The sequence below is a fragment of the Prionailurus bengalensis genome, chromosome B1, assembly GCF_016509475.1.
Source record: "Prionailurus bengalensis isolate Pbe53 chromosome B1, Fcat_Pben_1.1_paternal_pri, whole genome shotgun sequence".
Classification (NCBI taxonomy): Eukaryota; Metazoa; Chordata; class Mammalia; order Carnivora; family Felidae; genus Prionailurus; species Prionailurus bengalensis.
In genome coordinates, this window is record NC_057344.1 from 79,551,442 (window position 1) to 79,575,170 (window position 23,729).

Here is a 23,729-nt window from a genome sequence, read left to right on the forward strand (position 1 = left end):
CATTGTGCACCCTGCCCCCATATCATCCTGCAGCCCTGCCCCCTCCAATAAACCCTGGGCCAGAGCCCATCCAAAGTGGTGCCATATAAGCCTGGCACTGGGCAATCAGCCCTGACAGTGGCCAACACCACTCCAAAGCGACCCCTGACCAGGGAGAGGGGAAGATTACTACATACACTACTCTAACTGTGGCCTGAGTAGTGGGCTAGGGGCAGACATTACATCTAACTGCAGGATACATCCACCAACAAAAGCTTCACAGGGGACAACTCAGGGAAGGTGCCCTGTAGTTTGGTGGTACTGTATCTCTGGAAAGTGCATGGGCTGACTCAACTCAAGCCCAAGGCAGCCTCAGACTGGCCCACTAACAACACAGGTACAAAACCCTGTCCACAACGGGGATGACTGTATTGAACAAAGGCAAATCAGCCACAATAGTAGGTCACAAACAACACACATAGGATGCACTCATGAAGCGCCAGGTCCTGGTGAATAGCAGACATTGCATTTCAGGGCACTACAGGACCTCTCATTCATAGGCCATTACTTTCAACAACAGTAGACATAACTGACTTGACTAAATACACACAGAGAATTAGACAAAATGAGGACACAAAGGAATATGTTCCAAGTGAAAGAACAGGAAAATCACAGCAAGAGACCTAAGGAAAATGGAGACCTAAGGAAAATATCCAATAGAGAATTTAAATTAATAGCAATAAAGATACTCACTGGACTTGAGAAAAGAGTAGAAGACTTCAGTGAAACCCTCAACAAAGAGACAAACATAAAACAACCAATCAGAGATGAAGAACTCAATAACTGAAATTAAAAAATACAGTATAGGGAATAAATAGTAGACTAGAGGAAGCAGAAGAACAGATCAGCGACCTGGAGGACAGAGTGATGGAAAGCAATCCACCTAATACGAGAGAGGAAAAATAATAATAAAAAATGAAAATAGACTAAGGGAACTCAGTGACAACATCAAGGTTTATAGCATTCATATAATAGGGACCCTGGAAAGAGAAGAAAGTAAAGGGGGACAGAAAACTTATATGAAGAAATAATAGTTGAAAAATCCCAAATCTGGTGAAGGAAACAGAAATCCAGATCCAGGAGGCACAGAGAGCCCCCCAACAAAATCAACCCAAGGAGGTTGACACCAAGACACACAGTAATTAAAATGGCAAAAAGTGCTGATAAAGAGAGAATTTTTAAAGCAGCAAGAGAAAAGAAACAGTTACATACAAGGGAAAGCCAATAAGGCTATCAGCTGATTTTTCAGCAGGAACTCTTCAGGTCAGAAGGGAGTACCATAATATATTCAAAGTGCTAAAAGGAAAAAACTTGCAACCAAGAATTCTGTATCCAGAAAGGCTATCATTCAGAATAGAAGGATAGAGAGTTTCCCAGGCAAAAAAATTTAAAGGAATTTATGACCACTAAACAAGCCCTAAAAGAAATGTTCAAGGAGACTCTTTGAGTAGAAAGGAAACACCCTAAGTAGGAGTGTGAAAAGTGGGATGCACAAAGCAGTAAAATTAAATATATCCACAAAAATTCAGTCAAGGGATTCACAGAATAAAAGGATGTAAAGTATGATACCATATACCTAAAACATGGGGGGGAAAGAAGAGTGAAGAATGGGTTCAAACTTAAGCAACCATGAATGCTTATATGCACAAGATAGAATGCTTAATATAGAATATAGAATGCTTAATATAGAATGCTACATGCACAAGATGTTATATGCAAACCTAATCAAAACCACAAATAAAAAACCAGTAATAGATACGCAAACACTAAAGACAAAGGAATCCAAATATATCACTAAAGAAAATCAACAAACCATGAAAGAGTGCAAGAGAACAAAGTAACAGAGAAGAACAATAAAAACAACCATTGAGCAAGTGACAAAATGGCTACAAATACCTACAATAATTACTTTGAATGTAAATGGACTAAATGTTCTAATCAAAAGACAGAGTGATAGAATAAACAAAAAAGCAAGACCCATCTATATACTGCCTACAACAGACTCATTTCAGACCTAACAACACAGGCAGATTGAAAGTGAAGGGATGGAAAAGCCTTTATCATGCAAATGGAGGTGGAAAAGAATGCTGAGATAGCAATACTTATATTGGACAAAAGAGCCTTTAAAACAAATACTGTAACAAGGGACAAAAAAGGACACTATATAACATAAAGGGAACAATCCAAAAGATGTAACAATTGTAAATATTTATGCACTCAAAATGGGAGCACCCAAGTTTATAAAGCAGCTAATAACAAACATAAAGGAAATAATAAATAGTAATACAATAGTAGTAGGGACTTTAACACCCCATTTACATGAATGGATAGATAGACCAGACAGAAAATGAACAAGGAAACAATATCTTTGAACAACACATTGGACCCCATGTATCTAACAGATATATTCAGAATATTCAGTCCTAAAGTAGCAGAATACACATTCTTTTCAAATGCACATGGACCATTCTACAAATCAGATCACATATTAGGCCACAAAACAAATCTCAACAAAGTCACAAAGACTGAACTTAGACTGTGCATCTTTTCTGATCACAATGCTATGAAACTAGAAATAAACCACAAGAAAAAATTTAGAAAAAAAAAAAACACATGGAGGTTAAATAACATGCTACTCAACAATGAGTAAGTCAACCAAGAAATCAAAGAGGAAATCAAATAATACGTGGAGACAAATGAAAATGAAAACACAACACTCCAACATCTTTGGAATACAGCAAAAGCTGTTAAAGAGGGAGGTTTGTAGCAATACAGGCCTACGTCAAGAAGCAAGAAAAATCTCAAACAACCTAATCTTACACTTAAAGGAACTAGAAAAAGAATAACAAACAAAACCACAAACCAATAGTAGGAAGGAAGTAATAAAGACTAGAGCAAAAATAAACAAAATAAAAACTAAAAAAAAAAAAAAAAAAAAAAAAAATAGAACAGATCAATGAAACCAGAAGCTGGTTCTTTGAAAAGATCAACACAACTGATAAACCTTTCGCTAGATTCATAAAAAGAAACAGAGAGAGAGGATTCAAATAAACAAAATCAGAAATGAAAGAGGAGAAATAAAAACCTGACACTCAGAAATACAAAGGATTATAAAAGAATATTATGAAAAATTATATGCCAACAAATTGAACAACCTAGAAGGAGTGGACAAATTCCTAGAAACATATAGCATCCCAAAACTAAATCAGGAAGAAGAAAATTTGAACAGACTGAATACTAATTACCAGAAATGAAACTGAATCAGTAATCAAAAAACTTCCAACAAGGGGCACCTGGGTGGCTCAGTCAGCTAAGGGTCTGACTCTTGATTTTAGCTCAGGTCATGACCTCACAGTTCATGAGTTCAAGCCCCACATCAGGCTCTGTACTGATAGCACATAGCCTGCGTGGATTCTCTCTCTCTCTCTGCCCCTCCCCTGTTTGTGAGCATTCTCTCAAAAATAAGTAAATAAACAGTAGGAAAAAAAAAAAAAAGAAAAACTTCCAACAAATAAAAGTCCAGAACCAGATACCTTCACAGGTGAATGCCAAACATTTAAATAAAAGTTAATGCCTATTGTTCTCAAATTATTCCAAAAAATAGAAGGAGGAAATCTTCCAAATTCTTTCTATGAGGCCAGCATTACCATGATACTAAAACCATATAAAGATACTACCAAAAAAAGAGAACTACAGACCAATATCTCTGATGAACACAGATGCAAAAATCCTCAACAAAATATTAGTAAACCAAATCCAACAATACATTTTAAAAAGTCATTCTCACACACATACACACACACACACACACACACACAATCAATCACCACGATCAAGTGGGATTTATATCTAGGATGCAAGTGCACTTCAATATTCACAAATCAATCCACATAATACATCAACAAAATAAAGGATAAAAACCATAGTATCATTTCCATAAATGCAGAAAAAGCATTTGGCAAAGGACAACATCCATTCATGATAAAATCCTTTACAAAAAAAATTGGTTTAGAGGGAACATATCTCAGAATAAAGGCCACGTATGAAAAACCCACCACTAACATCATCCTCAATGGTGAAAAACTGAGAGCTTTTCCCCTAAGACTGGGAACAAGACAAGGATGTCCACCCCTACTATTTTTATTCAAGATAGCACTGGAAATTCTAGCCACACCAACCAGACAACAAAAAGAAGTAACAGGCATCCAAATTAGTAAGAAAGGATAAAAATTTTCACTACTTGCAAATGATATACTATATATAGAAAACCCAAAAGACTCCACCAAAAAACTACTATAACTGATAAATGAATTCAGTAAAGTCACAGGATACAAAATCAATACACAGAAATCCATCCACTGCATTTTTATACACTAATAATGAAGCAGCAAAAGGAGAAATTAGGAAAACAATCTCATTTAGAATTACACCAAAAATTATAAAATACTTAAGGATAAAACCCAACCAAGGAGGTGAAAGACCTGCACTCTGAAGACTACGAAACATTGATGAAAGAAATTGAAGACAACACAAATGGAAAAAATATCCATGTTTGCGGATTGGAAGAACAAATATTTTTTAAGCGTATTATCCAAAGCAATTTACACATTTAATGCAATCTGTATCAAAATATCAACAGCATTTTTCACAGAACTAGAATAATCCTGAAATTTGTATGGAACCCAAAAAAGACTCCAAATAGCCAAAGCAATCTTGAAAAGGGAGAACAAAACTGGAGTTGTGGCAATCCCAGATATCAAGATATACTACAGAGCTGTAGTGATCAAAACATTATGGTACTGCCACAAACCTAGGCACATAGATCAATGGAAGAGATAGAGAGCCCAGAAATACTCACATGATTATACAGACAATTAATCTTCAACAAAAGAGGCAATATGCAATGGGAAAAAGGCTCTTCAACACATAGTGTTGGGAAAACTGGACAATTACATGCAAAAGAATGAAACTGGACCACTTTCTTATACCATAAACAGAAACAAACTCAAAATAAAGATCTAAATGTGAGACATGAAAACATAAAAATTCTAGAAGGGAGCACAGGCAGTAATTTCTCTGACACTGGCAATAGCATTATTTTTCTAAATATGTATTCTGGTAGCAATGCAAACTGGTGCAGCCACTGTGGAAAACAGTAAGAAGGTTTATAAAAAAGCTAAAAATAGAGCTACCATATGATCCAGTAATCCCATTACTGGGGTATTTGCCCAAAGAATACAAAAACACTAATTTGAAAAAATTTATGCACCCCTATGTTGACTGCAGCATTATATATAGTAGCCAAATTACAGCAGCAGCCCAAGTGTCCATCGCTAGATGAATGAATAAAGAGGTGGTATATAAATGCAAAATGGAGTATTATTCAGCCATAAAAAAGAACACGGATGGATCTAGAGGGTATAATGCTAAGTGAAATAAGTCAGAGAAAGACAAATACTATAGGATTTCACTCGTATGTGGAATTTAAGCAACAAATCAACAACAACAACAACAACAACAACAACAACAACAAAATAGAGACAAACCAAAAAACAGACTCTGAACTATAGACAGAACTAACTAATGGTTACCAGAGGGCACGTGGTTGGCGGATAAGTAAAACAGGTGACAGGGATTAAAGAATACACTTACCATGATGAATTCTGACTAATATGTAGAAATGTTGTATCACTATATTGTACACCAACCAAAACTAAGAGAACACTGTATGTTAACTACATAGAATTAAAATTTAAAAATCAAAACAAAACAACTGCTCTATACTCTTCAAAAGTACTAGTATCATGAAAGACAGAGACTGAGGAAATAGTCTAAATTAAAGGAAACTAAGGAGACATGCCAATTATTAAACACAATTCAATACACTGGACTGGATCCTGCATGGATGAAAATATTTCCACAAAAGGTATCCTGGGGGCACCTAGGTGGCTCGGTTGGTAGAGCATGTGACTTTTGATCTCAGGATCATGAGTTCAAGCCCCATGTTGGACCCAGAGATTACTTAAAAAGAAAAAAAAAAGCTATCATGTAACAACTAATTAAGAATGAATATGGATTGCTCAGTCCAGTGCTTCTCAAATATTCATACACATAGAAATCAGGGGTCTTCTTAAATACAGATTCTGGGCAGCTGACACTGTCTTCTTCGCATGGCTCTTAACAGCCATTTCTCTTTGGGCACAATGGCAATTCATAAGGAAAAACTGATTGCACCAGTCGCAGAAGAAGAGGCAACCATCCCAAACAATAAGATCACTCAAGTGGGTGTTGGACAAGTTGGTATGGCATGTGTCATCAGCATTCTAGGACAGTCTCTGGCTGGTGAACTTGCCCCTGGATGTTTTGGAAGATAAATGCAAAGGACAAACGAAGGGTCTGCAACATGGGAGCTGATTTCTTGAGACACCTAAAATTGTGGCAGATAAAGATTACTCTGTGACAGCCAATTCTAAGATTGTGGTGGTAACTGCAGGAGTCCGCCAGAAGGAGGGGGAGAGCCAGCTCAACCTGGTGCAGAGGAATGTTAATGTCTTCAAATTCATTATTCCTCAGATAGTCAAGTACAGTCCTGATTGTATCATAATTGTGGTCTCCAACCCAGTGAATATCCTTACACGTTACCTGGAAGTTAAGTGGACTGCCCAAGTGCTGTGTGATTGGAAGTGGGTGTAATCTGGATTCTGCCAGATTTCACTATCTTATGGCTGAAAAACTTGGCGCTCATCCCAGCAACTGCCATGGATGGATTTTGGGAGAACATGGTGACTCAAGTGTGGCTGTGTGGAAGGAGTGAATGTGGCAGATGTTTCTCTCCAGGAACTGGATCCAGAAATGGGAATGGCCAATGACAATGAAAACTGGAAGGAAGTGCATAAGATGGTGGCTGAAAGTGCCTACAAAGTCATCAAGCTAAAAGGATATACCAACTGGGCTGCAGGACTAAGTGTGGCTGATCTTATTGAATCCATGTTGAAAAATCTATCCAGGATTCATCCAGTGTCAATGGTGAAGGGACTGCATGGCATTGAGAATGAAGTCTTCCTGAGCCTTCCATGCATCCTGAACACTCAGGGATTAACCAGTGTTATCAACCAGAAGGTGAAGGATGATGAGGTTGCTCAGCTCAAGAAAAGTGCAGATACTTTGTGGGACATACAGAAAGACCTAAAAGACCTGTGACTTCTGGATTCTAAAAATTTTAAACTACAACATGTACGGTGAGCCTTTAGTTTTTTCATCCATATATAGGGATCACAGTTTGCTTTTATCCTCCTAAATATGTGAATCTGGGCTCACAGAATCGAAGCCCATGCTTTGTTTGGTGCTTGCAATATGAACCCTTGAGCAAATAAAATTAATTATCATAGTGTGCTTCTAAATAAATAAAGCATTAAATAAATAAGTGCATATTCTGATTCAGCAGGCCTGGAGTAGGGCCCCAAATTCTCATTTCTAACAAATTCCCAGCTAGTGTCAATGTGTTGGACTGTGGGTCACCCTTAGTGTCACAATACATTAAATAACAATATAGTGTCAGTTTCAAACTTCCTGAATTTTTCCTTGTTTTTGGAAGACACATACTGAAGTTTTTAGAAATGAAAGGGGTCATAAAGAAATCAAACTTCATCTCAAATGGTTCAACAGCAGTAATAATAATAATAATAATAATGTAATTACACTGTATGGGGACAGGAAATACAAATGTTTATTGCATCATGTTGCAACCTTTCTGTGGATCTGAAATTTTTCAAAAGAAAGGCTATTATGTAAATTAATATCAATAACCCTACAAAGTTGCTATTTTTATTTCAATGATATAGATGAAGAAACAGAGATGCCTAAAGAGATTAAATAACTTGTGTACAATCATATTACTAGTAAAGGGCCGCAAGGTCATAAAGTTAAGTGATAATGTTCCTTGCTATTAAATATAACATGACCTTGGGAAAGCAACACCATTATAGGCCTGTTTCCTGATTCAGCTAAATGCGGTCTGGTTGCACCAGACCACATGATGTCTAGCATCTCAAACACCATCACTCCCGTAAGTCAATGCACCCTTCAATCACTAATATCCTCCTACACTTCATCTGGGCAGGTCTTTATCTCCCTCTACCTTCATGGTAGAATGAAAGAGCAAAGGGAAATGTTATCTAAAAAACATATCCATATGACCAACACCAAATCGCAGACATCTATGACATTTTGAATTGGTTAGCCATATGAAATAGAATTTCAAAAATTTTTTAAAGTTCAGGAGGTGAGCCACACATTCTCTCCAAGGAATAGCACTGTCCCTTATCTGAATACCAGACTTAGGTTTCATGAAAGGAGACTTCAAAATATTCCACATAAAGTAATGTATGCTTCCATCATTTGAGGTCCTGAAAGGAAAGCCTTCTCACAAGGCCAAAGATATTTTCAAAAATTTAATCTTAACTCCACAACAAAACAAAAACATAGTATCCATGAATGAAGCAAAGGAACTGAAGCAGAGGAAATCCTTCTGACAAATGGAGATCCCAAAGTGCACTCAGATTTACTACTAAAGGAATGGTGATCACTTGGAGAAGCAGACAAGGGATAACTAGAAATTACCACAGGTTAACTAGGAACCTGCCAATTAATTTCTATTCAGGTTGGGAAACATAAACACTCTGTATATTTAGATTCTAACGAGGTCTTTAAATTTTTTTTTCAACGTTTTTATTTATTTTTGGGACAGAGAGAGACAGAGCATGAACGGGGGAGGGGCAGAGAGAGAGGGAGACACAGAATCGGAAACAGGCTCCAGGCTCTGAGGCAACAGCCCAGAGCCCGACGCGGGGCTCCAACTCACAGACCGCGAGATCGTGACCTGGCTGAAGTCGGACGCTTAACCGACTGCGCCACCCAGGCACCCCTCTAACGAGGTCTTTAAAACTGTCACTCGATATAATATCCTTGCATATACAATGAAGAAATGTCGCCTAGTCAGAAGTTCTTAAAATTCATCATCTCAGGATCTCTTTATACTACAAAAATTACTAGGATCCCAAAGAACTTTTATGTCTATTGACATTCTTAGTATTAGAAATAAAAAATAAAATTTATGAGAAATTTTAGGGGCGCCTGGGTGGCTCAGTTGGTTAAGTGTCCAACCTCAGCTCAGGTCATGATCTTACAGTTCATGGATTCCACGTCGGAATCTGTGCTAACAGCCCAGAGCCTGGAGCCTACTTCAGATTCTGTTGTCTCCCTCTCTCGCTGCCCCTCCCCGACTCATTCTCATTTTTTCTCTGTCTCTCAAAACTAAACATTAAAAAAATTCTTTTGATTTTTACATGCATTATTAGTTGATTAAAATAATATGCCAATTACATATTAACATGTTTTATGAAAAAATAACTTTTCTAATAGAAAATAATTTAGTAAGAGAAATTGTATTGTTTTCAATTTGGAAAATCTCTTTTTTAAAGTTTATTTCTTTATTTAGAGAGAGAGAGGGAGAGAGAGAATCCTAAGCAGTCTCCATGCTGTCAGCACAGAGCCAGACAAACTGTGAACTCACGAACCGTGACATCATGACCTGAGCCAAAATCAAGAGTCAGATGCTTAACTGACTGAGCCACCCACATGCCCCAAAACTCTCTTTAATGTCAGATGTAAAAAAAAGGCAGCTAGACTCTCATATCTGCTATTGCATTCAATCTGTTTCCGTATTAGATGTCACGTCACCTCTGGAAAACTCCACTCTACTCCACTCCACTCCACTCCACTCTGTAAAAGAATGAGTGGAAAAGGCAATCATCATAAAAAGAGCTCTCACCTCAGAGACCCCAAAAAGGGCCGCAGGGGACCCCCGGTTGACCCTTTGAGAATCACTGTCTTATGTGCTAACGTAGTACGTCTGATTAGCAAAATTAAAAATATCATACTCACCAGACACTGTTTCCGACAACTACATTAATCTGGACAAGGACTTCTCAACCTCAGCACCCTTGACATTTTGGGTCTGATTCTTGTTGGAGGCACCATCCTATGCATGGTTAGCAGTACCTCTGGCCTCTACCCAGTAGATACCCATACCAACCCCACTCAGTTCTAACAATCAAAAATGTTTCCACACATCGCCAAATGTCCCCTGGGAGTTGAGATCCACCACTATAAATCTAGAGAAATACTTCTAGTGTTATGCCTCAGAGCTCTAACTCAGTATTTGTTGTCTTCACACAGGACACAAAACTGGAGAGATACTGAACAATTTCCTGTGCAAGAAGTATGCCCAGGCATTTTTCAGCAGGTTGGAAACAGATCAGCAATACAGGATTCCAAAGAAAAAACTATCTGGGAAGTTCTTGAACCTGTATAAAAAGCAGCCACAGAAGTATAGTATGAGAACATATGCCTCAGCCACAGTGGTGAGTAAAGTCAATGTGTACAGGAAGGCCAGAGTGAGGACACACACATCATGACTGGCAAACTGAGAACATCTCAAGTAGAATTAACACATCCTACACCTAGAACGAGGAAGATGTTGATCCCAACTGCACACCTTACTGACCAGACCACATTAGGGCAACTCAACTCAATTCTGACAATATCCAGCCAGAGATGGCATCAGATGCCACAGGTTAAGGGCTTAGTCCCACAAGACTGTCCCTCAACCCTCTCATCCCCACCCCCCTCTGCTTCAGATACCAACTGTAAGACCAGATTGTTACATGGGCTTCTATATATAAATGTTACATGGGCTTCTATAAATCAGAGGTTCTCATGACCCACTCCTTGGATTCAATTTATTTGCTAGAGCAGTTCATAGAACTCAGTAAACCGGTTTAATCACTAGATAACTGGTTTATTACAAAGGATATTAAAGGATATAAATCAACATCCAGATGAAGAGATACATAGGGTGAGGTGCCACATGAAGAGAGTTTCTGTCCTCATAGAGTCTAGGATCCAGCACCATGGAATGTGGGAACTCTTCTGGTTCCCCAAACTGGAAGCACTTGGAAACCCTCTGCTTTGGGGTTCATTATAAAGACTTCATTACATAGGCACCACTGATTAAATCACCAGCCACCAGCAACTGATTTGACCTCCAGCCTCTCTTCTCCCAGCCATATCAGGGGTAGGACTGAAAGTTTCAATCCTCTATTCACTGTTGGTTCTCTGGCAACCAGCCCCCCGTCCTTACGTACTTTTCAAAAGGCACCTTGGTTACATAAATCCAGTCCTAGTAGAGAAAGCTTTTCATGAATAACAAGACATCCATTTCACCTGAAGCAATTCAGGAACTGAAGACAAGATATCAAATATAACAAAGATGCTCCCATTGCTCTTATGGCTCAGGAAATTCCAAGGGTTCTGGGAACTGGGAGCCAGGAACTGTGGATGAAGACTAAATATGTATTTCTTAGTATAAACCACAGCACAATGTGACCAGGAAAGTGGGAAATTCAAAGCAAAGTCATGCAACTTGCCAATTCTAAAAAACTGATTCTAAAAAACCATCATGTGAAAGAGATATTCACCTTGTACTGGGCCCAGAGATTAAAACCAGGGCTAATGGGTTAAGAATGTAAGAAGGCATATGTCAACTGAATATAAGGGGGAAAACCTTCTGAACTGTGTGAAGTTACACAACTCTTGGGCAGTTAATTTGGGAGAGACCATGTCACCAAAGTTTTACAAGGTAAGACTAGGAGCATTCCAAAAGAGGCTCCGACACTACATGCAGGGCTTGAATAGTTGATCCATGAATCTATGAATAAGAAAATACATGCCCATCCCCCAAAGCCTGTCTCACTCACCAAGCTATATGAGCCAAGTGACTGACTCCGCAATACAGAAACAAGCTCTGTCAAACTGACCTGTGACCCTTCCCTGCAGGACAGAGTAACCTCTCCCCAACCCCTGATAAATACACAGTGTACCATGCTGAGACATGAGCTCCCTTAGTTTCTGCTTCAAGTCAGGCATACTGTGGGTTCTGATTATACCCAAGATGCATGGTTAACATGACAAAGGGGTGGCCCTGACTATTTAGGGAGTAATCTCGGTTTACCATCCCCTCTATTCTGGTTTTCCCTTTCCAAAGGAAGAATGTGTCAGATATTAATAAATACGTGACAAAGATTTGTGAACTGTTTCCATTTCATAAATACACTCATTGTAAATAATGTCATCCTTATTTGACCCCTGAAATGGCGATCTTACAGTTCCACGGACATGGATAGAGATGTTTGCTGAAGAGCATGATGATTGGCCCCCTTGAAGTTTCCTAAGAACCACAGCACACCAATACGTATTTTAACCTTATTTTCCTATTTCCTAGTATGCAAAAGTATGTCAACAAAACAGAACGAAAAAACTAGATAGGTACTATAGCAGTAATACTGAATACTGCTCCAAAAGAGGCCAGAGTCCCAGGGATAAGTAAAGTCTGTGTTGGGGAAGAATGAGCAGGGGGAGCGCAGGGAGGCAGAAACCTCAGCCAACTGGCTAAAGCTCTGAAACTGGGGAAAATAATATGAGAACTAATTACCTGATTGTGCTCTGTATTTTCATTTTTAGAATTTTTATCATATGAAAAGATGCAGATAACATGTTGCTCTTTAAATATATAACCTTTAGGGGCACTCCGGTGGCTCAGTAGGTTAAGCATCTGACTCTTGATTTCGGCTTAGGTCATAGTCTCATGGTCATGGGTTTAAGCCCCACATAGGGCTCTGTGTGGAGCATGGAGCCTGCTTGGGATTCTCCACCTCCCTCTAAACAAACAAACAAACAAACATTAAATATTTAACCTTTAAAAATATTTCCTTTTCTACCCTAAAACACCCCCCCTCTGGAAGTCAATAGGGACACAGAATTCACTAAACCAAAATTCATGTTCAGTGAAATAATGGGATATTCCTTCCATTCACTGCTATGTAACAGACCTCTCCAAAACTTACTGGTCTCAAACCACCACCATTTTATTACGCTCACAATTTTCTGGCTCAGGTATTTGGGCATGGCACAGCAGGAATAATCAGCCTAAGCCAAGGTCAGTCAAATGGGCGTGGCTGGGACAGTGACTGGGGACACATGTCTGAAACCCTAGTTTTGGTTGTCATTTGGGTTCCTCACTTTTGTCCGCTAGAGTCTGGGTTGACCACGCTGTTTTTCCACACATCCTATGCCTGGGATGAGAAGACTGGAAGAACTAAGTCTGGCTGTGCATATCTCTTCCTCTCTCCTACACAGCCTCCCTACATGATAAGCATGGGCTTCCTCACAGCTTGGCACTCTCAGGGTAACTGGACTTCTCTACAGCGGCTGCCTTCCCCCAAAAAGAACATCCCAAGAGGAAGGAAATGGAAGCGGTCAGATCGTCAAACTATAGTCAAGAGTGACTCCTGTCACAGTCTAATGACCAAAGCAACACAGGGTCCACCAAGATTTAAGGAGACAGATTCTCTTATCTCTATGGAAGGAGTATAGAAGAGTTTGTGGCCATCTTTATTTACTCTGCCATAAAGAGACACATTTATTTCATTTCTTCATCTGATATCATGTACAAGCAGATGATAGTCTGGATATGAGCAAAATAACCGTTCCCAAAGTGACTTCAAAATATAACCACTTCGTAGTAAATGTGCCCAACAGATCATATATATAAATATTTCTCTCACTACTGCTTCAAGTTTTTGTCATCTAAGGACAAGACAGCCATCCAAGGGCTTCATTCATCAGAAAGGAAAGACATCAAAGAATGTAAGGGGCTCAAACTCAAAAAAGAATCAGACTCATTGTTAAGTTTCTTCAAACTGAAGCCTGATTTCTTCAGCAATTTCCAGTTTCATCCAAAAAATTAGTCAAACTGACAGATATTTTTACACTCTGAGATAGAGAACTAGAGTGTTTATTCTGTAATGTAAATTTAAGTATGTGATAGTTGGCTTTTTTTAAGTCAAAGAAGAAAACTATAAATGAGCCTTATCCTAATAACACTGTTGATGAGGATACTGACACACAGAATACTGGAAAAATACTGAGTCCCTTCCAAGGTAATTAATCATTGTCAATAGTTCCTTTGATTTCTTCTAAGGAAATTTTAAAAGTTGCCTATGCCTATGCATGTGCATACACACACACAATTTCTAGGTACGTATTTTAATACACAAAGGATCATAATAGAGATACAGTTCCATGTCTCAATTTTTTTGAATTATTCAACTGTTAACTGAATGCTTTTTACGGGACCTGCAATGTTCCGAACACTGGAAACAATTAAGTGCAAAGGCCCTGGGGGAGAAATGTACCTTGTGTATTCCAGGAATGCCAAGGAGGCCAGGATGACTAGAGTTTAAGATATGAAGGTATGAAAGAAAAGTTGGGTAAGTAGTAGTAGATTTTTTAAATTTAATTCAGAGTGAGCCAGTACGCCAGTGTTTTAGCTCTCATTCAGTTTTGTGTGCTCATTTACTATTGCTGTGTAACAAATTCCCATAAACCCAAAGCCTAAAATCAACACATTTACCATTACTGTGTTTTCTGATTCTTGATGGGCATAAGAAAGCCATCGTTTATCTCCTAGTTTCTGTGTGTCAGGAGTCTAGGCACATCTTCACTGGGTCCTCTGCCCCAGTCTTCAGCTCACAGGGTTGTAATCAAAGGATCAGCCAGCCTGTATTATGGAGGCTGGACTGGGGATAAATCTGCTTCCGACCTCATTTGGGTTGTTAGCAGAACTCATTTCCTTGCAGCTGTACAACCGAACGTTCTGACTTTCTGGTGAATATGAGATGGAGGCCCCCGCAGTTTCCTCTCCAAAAGCAGTTCATAACATGCCTATTTGCTTCTTCCAGGCCAGTGAGAACCTCTGCTTCCAGTCTGGCCCCAGGGAGTTTTACGTAACAAAACAATCATGGGGAAAACATCCATCACCTTAGATTCTACTGGTTAGAATCAAGCCATGGGTCCCACAGGCACCCAAGGGCCTAGATGACTGGGCCGCCTTAGGATGTGTCCACCAAGATAGGTGTCCATGTTTGTGAGTCTACTTCATTCTTTTTAACAAGCTGCTGAACGTTTCTTCTTATAGTCATCACATAATTTGTGTGAGAGGGTTAACCCTCTCGCCTGCCACTGAAGGCTGTTCGTGATTTTTTTTTATTGTGTATTTATTTATTTTTGAGAAAGAGAGAGAGAGAGAGCACAAGGAGAGGAGGGGCAGAGACAGAGAGAGGGAGACACAGAATCTGAAGCAAGCTCCAGGCTCTACACTGTCAGCACAGAGCCACACGTGGGGTTTGAACCCATGAACCATGAGATCATAACCTGAGCTGAACTCGGACGCTTAACCAACTGAGCCACCCAGGCGCCGCAAGGCTGTCTGATTTTTGCACTGAGAGATACAGTAGACGTCAATGGCAGCAAACACGCTCTACATTTTTGCAAAATTTTGACAGTATCTGCAGAGTACTTTGTACTAGAGAGATGGCCTTCAGGACAGGGGTGCATTCTACACCTTGCGGGACACTGCGAACAGTCACACAAAGTCTGTTCCAGTTCACACACACTTGTTTCCTCCTCCTAGAGACTTCCCTCATCTGGGAAAGTCCCATGGGTGGAACTTTATAACTTTCTTCACATAGGTGCTCTTCATCTCTTCATTTAGGCTCACACGCCAGTGATTTATCTTTTCTTGATTTAGGCTTACGTTCAGGTAATTCATCTTTTCGGGTAACACTGATAATCACGCCTGTTCTCCCGCTGTATTTTCTGATGCCCTGCGGTATATAAGGAAGCTATTGATTTGGTAATTACTTTTAATCCTTCATCCCAGTGAATCATTTTAGTGTACCTAAGAGCTCTTCAATCTGCTCTCTGGGGCTATCCACGTGTACAAGCATCTGTAAATAATCCAAACTCTCCCCCTTCTAGTTTTCAAACTAGCTCTGTTTTGTTTCTTGCTTTTCTTATATCATAATTCTAGGACAATAGTAACAGTGAGCCATGTCATGATTTCATCAACCTTTTAAGCATTTCAATAATTAAATAGAATATGAACTTAAGGGTTAAAATATACATTTTAAATCATTTTAAGGAAGCATCCACAATTTCTGCTTTACTAAAGTATTACGTTAGGAATAATGTAAAAGCCTACAGCTTTTAGGCATCTGCTGTAAGATTTTCTCCTTAGACTTATTAATATGGCATATTATTATATTAATGTGTTTCCTAATATTGAACCACCCTTGTACTTCAGGGGTGAATTCAACCTAGACTGAAATATTATCCCGTTAAAATACTGCTGTTACTTTTGATGTATTATTTAAGGTCTCTGCACAATATGCATAAGTAAAATTGATCTACAACTTTATCTCTGACAGACTTTGGCATTAGTGCCCCACCAGCATCATAAAAAGAAGTTGAAACTTTCCTCTGCTATAGTGTGGACCAGTTTAAATACTAACTGATTAACCTATTAAATGGTTTCTTCCAACTTTAAAATTCACCTGTGAAAATCTCTCTGCCTGGTGCTTTTTTTTTGGGGGGGGGGGGCAGGGGATGGCAGTTCTTTGAACGTTTTCTGTTTATTAGTACACTAATTTTATTCAGATTTTCAAAATTCTGTGCACTGTGTATCTATGGTTATTTTCACATTTGTTTCTTTTTATGTATGTGAGCCTTCTCTCCCACCCCTGTTTTTCTTGACTAGCTTAGCCAAGAAAATCTGTTTTATTTTATGCTCCCCAATCTACCAAAAATGCAAGAGGTTTTATAAAAACCACTTTTTTCTTTCCTAATTAATTTCAACTTTCATATTTTCTTCAAATTTCTGGGGATGTAAGTGGGTGGAAATTTAACTTATTTCATTCTTTCTGGCTTGGATATGCAGTTATTTAAGTCTATACATTTCCCTTAGAACATAATTTTTGCACTATCCTTTAAGTTTTGATAAGCTTGTTTTCATAATATTTTTCTAGGCATTCTACAACTTTTTTATTTCCACTTTCACCCATGAATCATGAAAGTCTTTAAACTTCCAGATGACCAAGGACTCTTTTTTTTTTTTTTTTTTTTTTTTTTTGGCTTCTAATTTCTAGATTTAGAATATTACCGATCAGGGGGGAAAAAAGATGGTCTGTGTTATTTCTGCCTTTTGAAATTTGGGATTTTTCTTTGTGGCCAAAAATAGATACTCAAGACCTATAAACACTGCTTTTATTGTCTTCTGAGCTGCTGTAGGAAAATATGAGGCAACCAGATGTATCCTCCCGGTGTTTTTTATTTTTCCTTAAAATCTAATAACTGAATCAGTTTGTCTCTATACGGATCATTCTGAAGGACTTACTATTCAGATTGATGTTTTCTGAAATTCAGCAAACATTTTGATCAGATTATGGTCTCACTCTGATTCAGAAAAAAGTTCTGTTTTATCATCAAAATTATTTCTGTTCCTTGCATTCATTCTGTACTCCTGTGATGACTTCTGATGGGTCATTCTTGCCCTCTATGTCTGTTTCTTTGACTTGTGTCTCTCCTTTCATTGAATGTGACTGTTCCATTAAGGAGGGTAATTTGTTTTTTAATTTTTTATTCTATTTTGGTATTTTTAATTTGTTCGTTTTAAAACATTGTACATGTGTCAGTCTGTTTCCTTAGCTCAGCAAGTATCTTTAAAACTCTTCCATCATTTTATTTTTTTTAACTCCCATTTCATTAAATATTTAATTCTTCTATAGAGATAAATTTTAGTAAGTTCCTTTCTTCTCTTCCTTAGACCAGTAGTTCTTAGATTTTTCAACTATAGTTCACATTTTCTCCTCTCTTGCTGCAATATAGGCTCATTGACTACACGCTGGATATTTTTGGTTGTTTCATTTCAACCATACTAGTGTTTTAAATGGGCAGCTTTGTCAACACTTTATTCACACCACGACACCACGGGTGACACGTCCTTGAATCTCTTCCCATGTTGTGGACATCTGTTTTCTTCTTCTACACACTACAGCTTTGCCTGCCCAGTGTTCTGTCGCTGGAGAATGGTGTGTTCATCGGCTTGGGCTGCCACAACAGAACACCACAGACTGGGAGGCTCCAACAACAGAAATGTGTGTTCTCACAGCTCTGGAGGCTGGGAATCCAAGACCAAGGTGCCAGCAACGATTGCTGCTCCTGAGGCCTCTCTCTTTGGCTTGCAGATTGCTGCCTTCTTGCCGTGTCATCACACGGCCTTTCCTCTGTGCATGTGCATCCCTGGTGCCTTCTCTTCTTCTTATAACAGTCCAATTGGATGAGGGACACATCCTTATCACCTCACTTAACCTTGGTTCCCTTTTTAAACACCCCATCCCCAAATAAGGTCACATTGGGGTTAGGGCTTCAACATTCTGAGTCCATAACCAATAAGGATGGGGAAGACAAAGACGCAGCCAGGGCTATAAGCAACCTGCTCTCTCACTTCATCTCTCTGGTTTTGCCAAAACGCCTGTGCCTGTGTTCACTCCCTCTGCCTGGGCTATACAAACTCCAGGGGAGGCCCCGGGCCCTTCAGCCCCTGCCAGAAGTCTCTGTCCTAGCTGGCCACTTTATCACCACTTCCCACCATTTACTAGACAGAAGCTAGACCAGGTAAGAGACATGACTTCTAGATGTTCATGTTACAAGTTATCAGGGTGGGAAATGGGATTCCCCTCCCTACTCTCAGGGTTCATTCTTCCCATCTTTTTCTCTTATAGAAGCTCTTTTTTAAAATTTAGTTTTGATTCTGAGGTTTTCTTTCTGATTTTCTGTTTACTGCCAGAGATCACTGACCCTGCAGTGTCTATGAGAGGAAGTCACACCCCACCTATTCTCCTTTCTCTGGTGGGAGGCTAGGATGGTCAGGAGGAACTTCTACCTCTGAGGAAGTTGCAAGTCCTACCCAAAGCTGCCCAAACCATCTTCTCCACCTCCCTCCCAAAAGGGATTCTGAGGATTACATATGCATCTGTTCCGTATCATGTCTGTGGAAGGTTGAGTTAGGAGTAAAACAGATATGGCCCATGCCAATTTTTAAAAACATCATTTGTTGATCCTTGGCCTTTTCCTCAATTTGACTGATACCAAAGTGTTTTTTGGTTTGTTTGTTTTTTTTTTTTTGTCTTTTTCCTTTAACCTGTTTTTAGTTTATATTGTACAATTTTTGAGCTCTGTCTTTGATATCTTAAAACATGTGTTTGAGATATCTGTTTTAGATAATAAGTGGACAATAAATACTACTGGTAAAGCCATAAGTAAAAGGTAACACACTATCACATGCAGAAGCCTGTAAGTTGCTAAACTTTGCTAGTTCCCACACTCCCGCATCGTAAAAATGGGCCACATATTTTTATAAGTTATTTCAGTATCATCCAAGTTCATTTCAGCAAGGCAGGTTCCCAGTTGAGGTCTCTTAGAGAATTCAGTATTAGTGTATACCCTCAAGTTGTATGTAAATGGTCCATATGCATTTGTATTTTTTCAATGAGATTGTTATCTTTCATAAAATTCTCACAGACCTATGAAACATAAAAACTGGTTAGGAACCACTAACCTATAGTAATGAGAAGGAAACCTGCCAAGAATGGGAAACAATGGAAACTTAGAAACCATTTACAATAGTTTGGATTCATCTGAATAATAAAGTCAAGTGAAAGAGTTTTCTTTTAAGCTACATAGAATTTGGATAAAGCCCAGAGGACTTCCAAAAAAGTTCAGCTGCAGGTGTTTGTGGCCCTGGGCATGGCAGGTAACACCACCCTGCAGAAATTGTAGAACAGGAGTACACACAAGAAACAATGATCATTCCGAAGACCCTTCCACATCAATCCATCAGTAACTACAGCTTACTCTGTGAGCTTATTAGCACATTAAGCACAAATGACCTAATTCCTTCATTAAATTTTGAAAACGATGACTAATCCTCTTAGTGGTCATGTCCACCATTTCCATCTCAACAGAAATGACATTCGAGAGAAATCAAGGGTTTGAAGGCTTTCCTGGAGAAAAAAATGTCTCCACTTCTACTCATTGCTGAGTTAGGGAAAGAAAAACAAGTACCTTAAAAAAGGCAGAGCCTTTTCTAAATAAAATATAAATAAACTCTACTCTCAATATACAAAACAAGCCAAGTTGATTCAGCAACAAATTAAAGAGAACAGGAGGCAGATATTGAGAATCATATACTCGAGATTATGATCCAGATTTTGTGTGAGTTTCTGATGTACACTGTTTCTTTATATGAATATATACAGCATGGCTATCATTTACAAAGGATTATAAATCTTCCCCAAAACCTATTAGTCCGACCACTTTAGAGGTTTGGTTTGGCACAATCTATAGTTTGCAGCCCATGTGCACTTTTGGTAATTAAGAATAAGTAATAATGCTGGCAAACAACACACCAGCTGTGCAATGATTAATAAGAACTTTCTTGTACACACAACCAAGCACTGACATGTGTGGCTCAAGCAACTATATAAAGCTCATGACTTTATGAAATCGAATACAGAGATTTCCTTTCTGACTCCTACACATTCCAACAGAGACATACGTAAGCACTTTTGTAAAATTCAAACTTGGAGCTATCCATGTAGTAATACTGCCTGAAACACTATGAATCATTGAAGCTTAAAAAGAAAAAAATATGGTCTTGTTTTTCTTGGGACAGTAGAAAGACCACAAGGAATTTTCTAACTGTGTGGCTTAACTGCCTGAAATCCTTTTTGGACCGAGGCAGGCTGTAAATGAATAAAGCAAGCTGTGTGACCTTGGGTAAGTTAATTTCAACTCTCCAAGCTTCCGTTTCTTTCATTAGTCTGTAAACTGCAGAAAAAAAACAATACTATCTAAAAGAAAATGAAAAAACAAAACACACAACCAATACTATCTACCCTCTCAGGGTTGACGGGTCGATCCGCGGTTCGTCTGAATGAGAGCTGGCCAGTGGTTGGAACATCGGGTGCTCAAGAAGCCCTTAGTGCTGACCCTCTTCCCTAAGCAGACTAACTAAAGTGCTCAGGGAAAGGAAATTTGAATTTTATAATTATGTCCACTAGATCTCCTATAGGCCAACACACTGCTGTGAATGGAATATCTTCTGAAGAAACAACTGGGTTGATTCACAAAGGAATGCCTACTACATTTAGTCTTCAAAGTATAGCAATGGTCTTAACCCGGCTTTGCACAAAGAAAGCTACCAGTTTCCTATAGGTCCAAACTCAAACACACACTCTTCAGGCCAGGTTACTGGATTTCCACTGTGTCAGTTAGGTACACCGTTGTCTTTCTTACTAAACGCTGAACTTCCGGAAAGCAAGATCTGCTTTTTTTTTTCTTAAGCTTTTGTGCCTGTCCACAGAGTGCAAGGCATGAAAGAGCAGCTTAACAGATGTTTGCTGAATGAATTGATAACTGCATAAAAGAAATGATGCCAACACCAAAAATCAGATCATATAACTTCATCATGAATAATATGATATATATAGATATATATAGATAGATCTATATATATAAATACATACACACACACACACACACAAGTAAAAAGTAATTTAATAAACTCCTAGGGGCACATCACCTAACTACCTCAATCACTAACTGATGGCTAGCTTAATTCATCCAAGTCCCCAGATTATTTTGAACCAGATTCAAGACTTAGCACAGGTGTTTACGGAGCTTTAAGTAACTAGATTTTACTCTAGAATTCTAGATGCTTTTATCTCTATAGTAACTAGAAAGACATAATACTACGCAAAGATCGACAGAAGCCATCACTACCTGGTCAAGAGAGGAGCTATGACACAAAAGGAAATCAAACTCTTCCCCTAAATCACTATGGATTAGAGGGTACTGGTAGAATGATTACATGCCAGAGAGAGAGAGAGAGAGAGAGAGAGAGAATAATTCTACAAATATCTGCATGAAAAGAAATAATGACTTGGGATAGCTCACAGGAGGAGGAAGACAGCATTAATACTGGATGACAAGCTCACCTAACAAATCCTGATTGAAGGATTTAACTTTTTTTAACCTTTTAATAAAAAAAAAAATTAAAAAAACACTTTTTAGAGAAAAACCCAGAAGGGTAAATAGAGGAGGGAGCAGATCTGAGGAGGGTCAGTGTCAACCAGATACTACAAAGCCTAGGCCAAGCTGAGGAAGGGGGTTTTGACCAGACGCCAAGGACGGAGGGCAGGACAGACAGAGCAGCACCTTGATCCTTGAGAAAATGTGGGGCCTCCAATGACAGCATTCAGTAGAGCTGAAGGGTGAGAACAGAAATAAAGCTGACAAAACTGATTCCTGCCCTTTGGGGTCACTCTCAAGGAGAAATCAACCAACCAGAAAGTTAACACAAGGAGAGCCTTTAAGGGACTTTTCATCCTGTGCCAAATTAGTCCAGCAACATAAGGCTGCATGGCTTGAAATTTACTTGACCTGCACTGACCACATTCATGTCGATTCCCATGCTCCTCAATAAAGTTAATCCTGTACTTCCTAATAGGCCTGACAACACACACTTCCCCAACAGAATGGAGAAGACACTTCCCAAGCAAAAAAAGAGAAAAGGCTATGAATCCCAAATACAGAGAACATCACCCCTGCCCTCACACTCTTCACACCAGCAGTTAGAAGAGGCCCAGTGAGGGGTGCCTGGGTGGCTCAGTTGGTTGAGCGTCTGATTTCGGCTCAGGTCATGATCTTGCAGTTCGTGAGTTCGAGTCCTGCATTGGGCTCTGTGCTGACAGCTCAGAGCCTGGAGCCTGCTGTAGATCCCGTGTGTGTGTGTGTGTCTCTCTCTCTGCCCCTCCCCTGCTCATGCATGCTCGCTTGCTTGCTTTCTCTCTCTCAAAAATAAACACTTAAAACATTTTTAAAAAAAGAAGAGGCCCAGTGTATAGGAGAGAGTAAACACAGCAGGCCTAAGATGGCCATCCTTAGAAAGGCCTGCTTGCAAAGTCAGCCCTTGGTTGGCATCTGGGAACTAGGCTGGTAAACAGTTGTTTAAATGGATATAAAACAGTCCCTTACAAGTTAGCATGGCCTACCATGCCTAAGCTGTTTGTACATAAATGTGCATATGCGGGGGTTATATGGAACACCTGATTTCCCTCTGGGAGTCTGGAATCCTGGTATACAGTGGGCAAAGCATGCCTATGTGACTACCTCCCAATAGGCACTGGTCTCTAATGGGCTTTCCAAAACAGAAGTATCACACGTGTTGCTGCATTTTCAGTGCTCGGAGAAGAGTCTGCTCTGTGTGACCCCTCCTGAGAGGAGAGAACATAAGCAAAACTACATGTGGACTTCTCCAGAGTCCACCTGGTTTGTCAAATTCTTCTCTGTGTGTCCTTACTACATGGCTATGAAGAAACTAGCTGTGAGTACAAGTATATGCTAAGTCCCATGCCCCCTTCCAACACATCCCCAAACATGGGGGTGGTCTTGAGGACTCTAAGCACACCCAGGAAGGGCAGGCACTACATTTACTAGGAAGACTTCTATTTGGAGGGCACTATGTAGTAGCCTGCTTCATCAAATAGACATTTTATCCACTCTGACTTTAAGTTTGAGAATTTGTGGAAGCCTAGCAGAAATAGAACTGTTATGCCCCAGTGTGCATGAGCTAAAACTGTCAACCCTTAATTTAGCCATTTTTCCGGCCACCA

The 23,729-nt window shown here is 39.3% G+C and overlaps 1 protein-coding gene and 1 pseudogene across 2 annotated transcripts in view; one reads left to right on the forward strand and one right to left on the reverse strand.

Moving 5' to 3' along the window:
* ARHGAP10 (Rho GTPase activating protein 10) overlaps nucleotides 1-23,729 on the reverse strand; it is a 326,505-nt gene that overhangs the window by 67,087 nt on the left and 235,689 nt on the right. The gene's annotated exons all lie outside the window — the stretch shown is intronic.
* Nucleotides 5,782-7,259, forward strand: LOC122475728 (annotated as a pseudogene).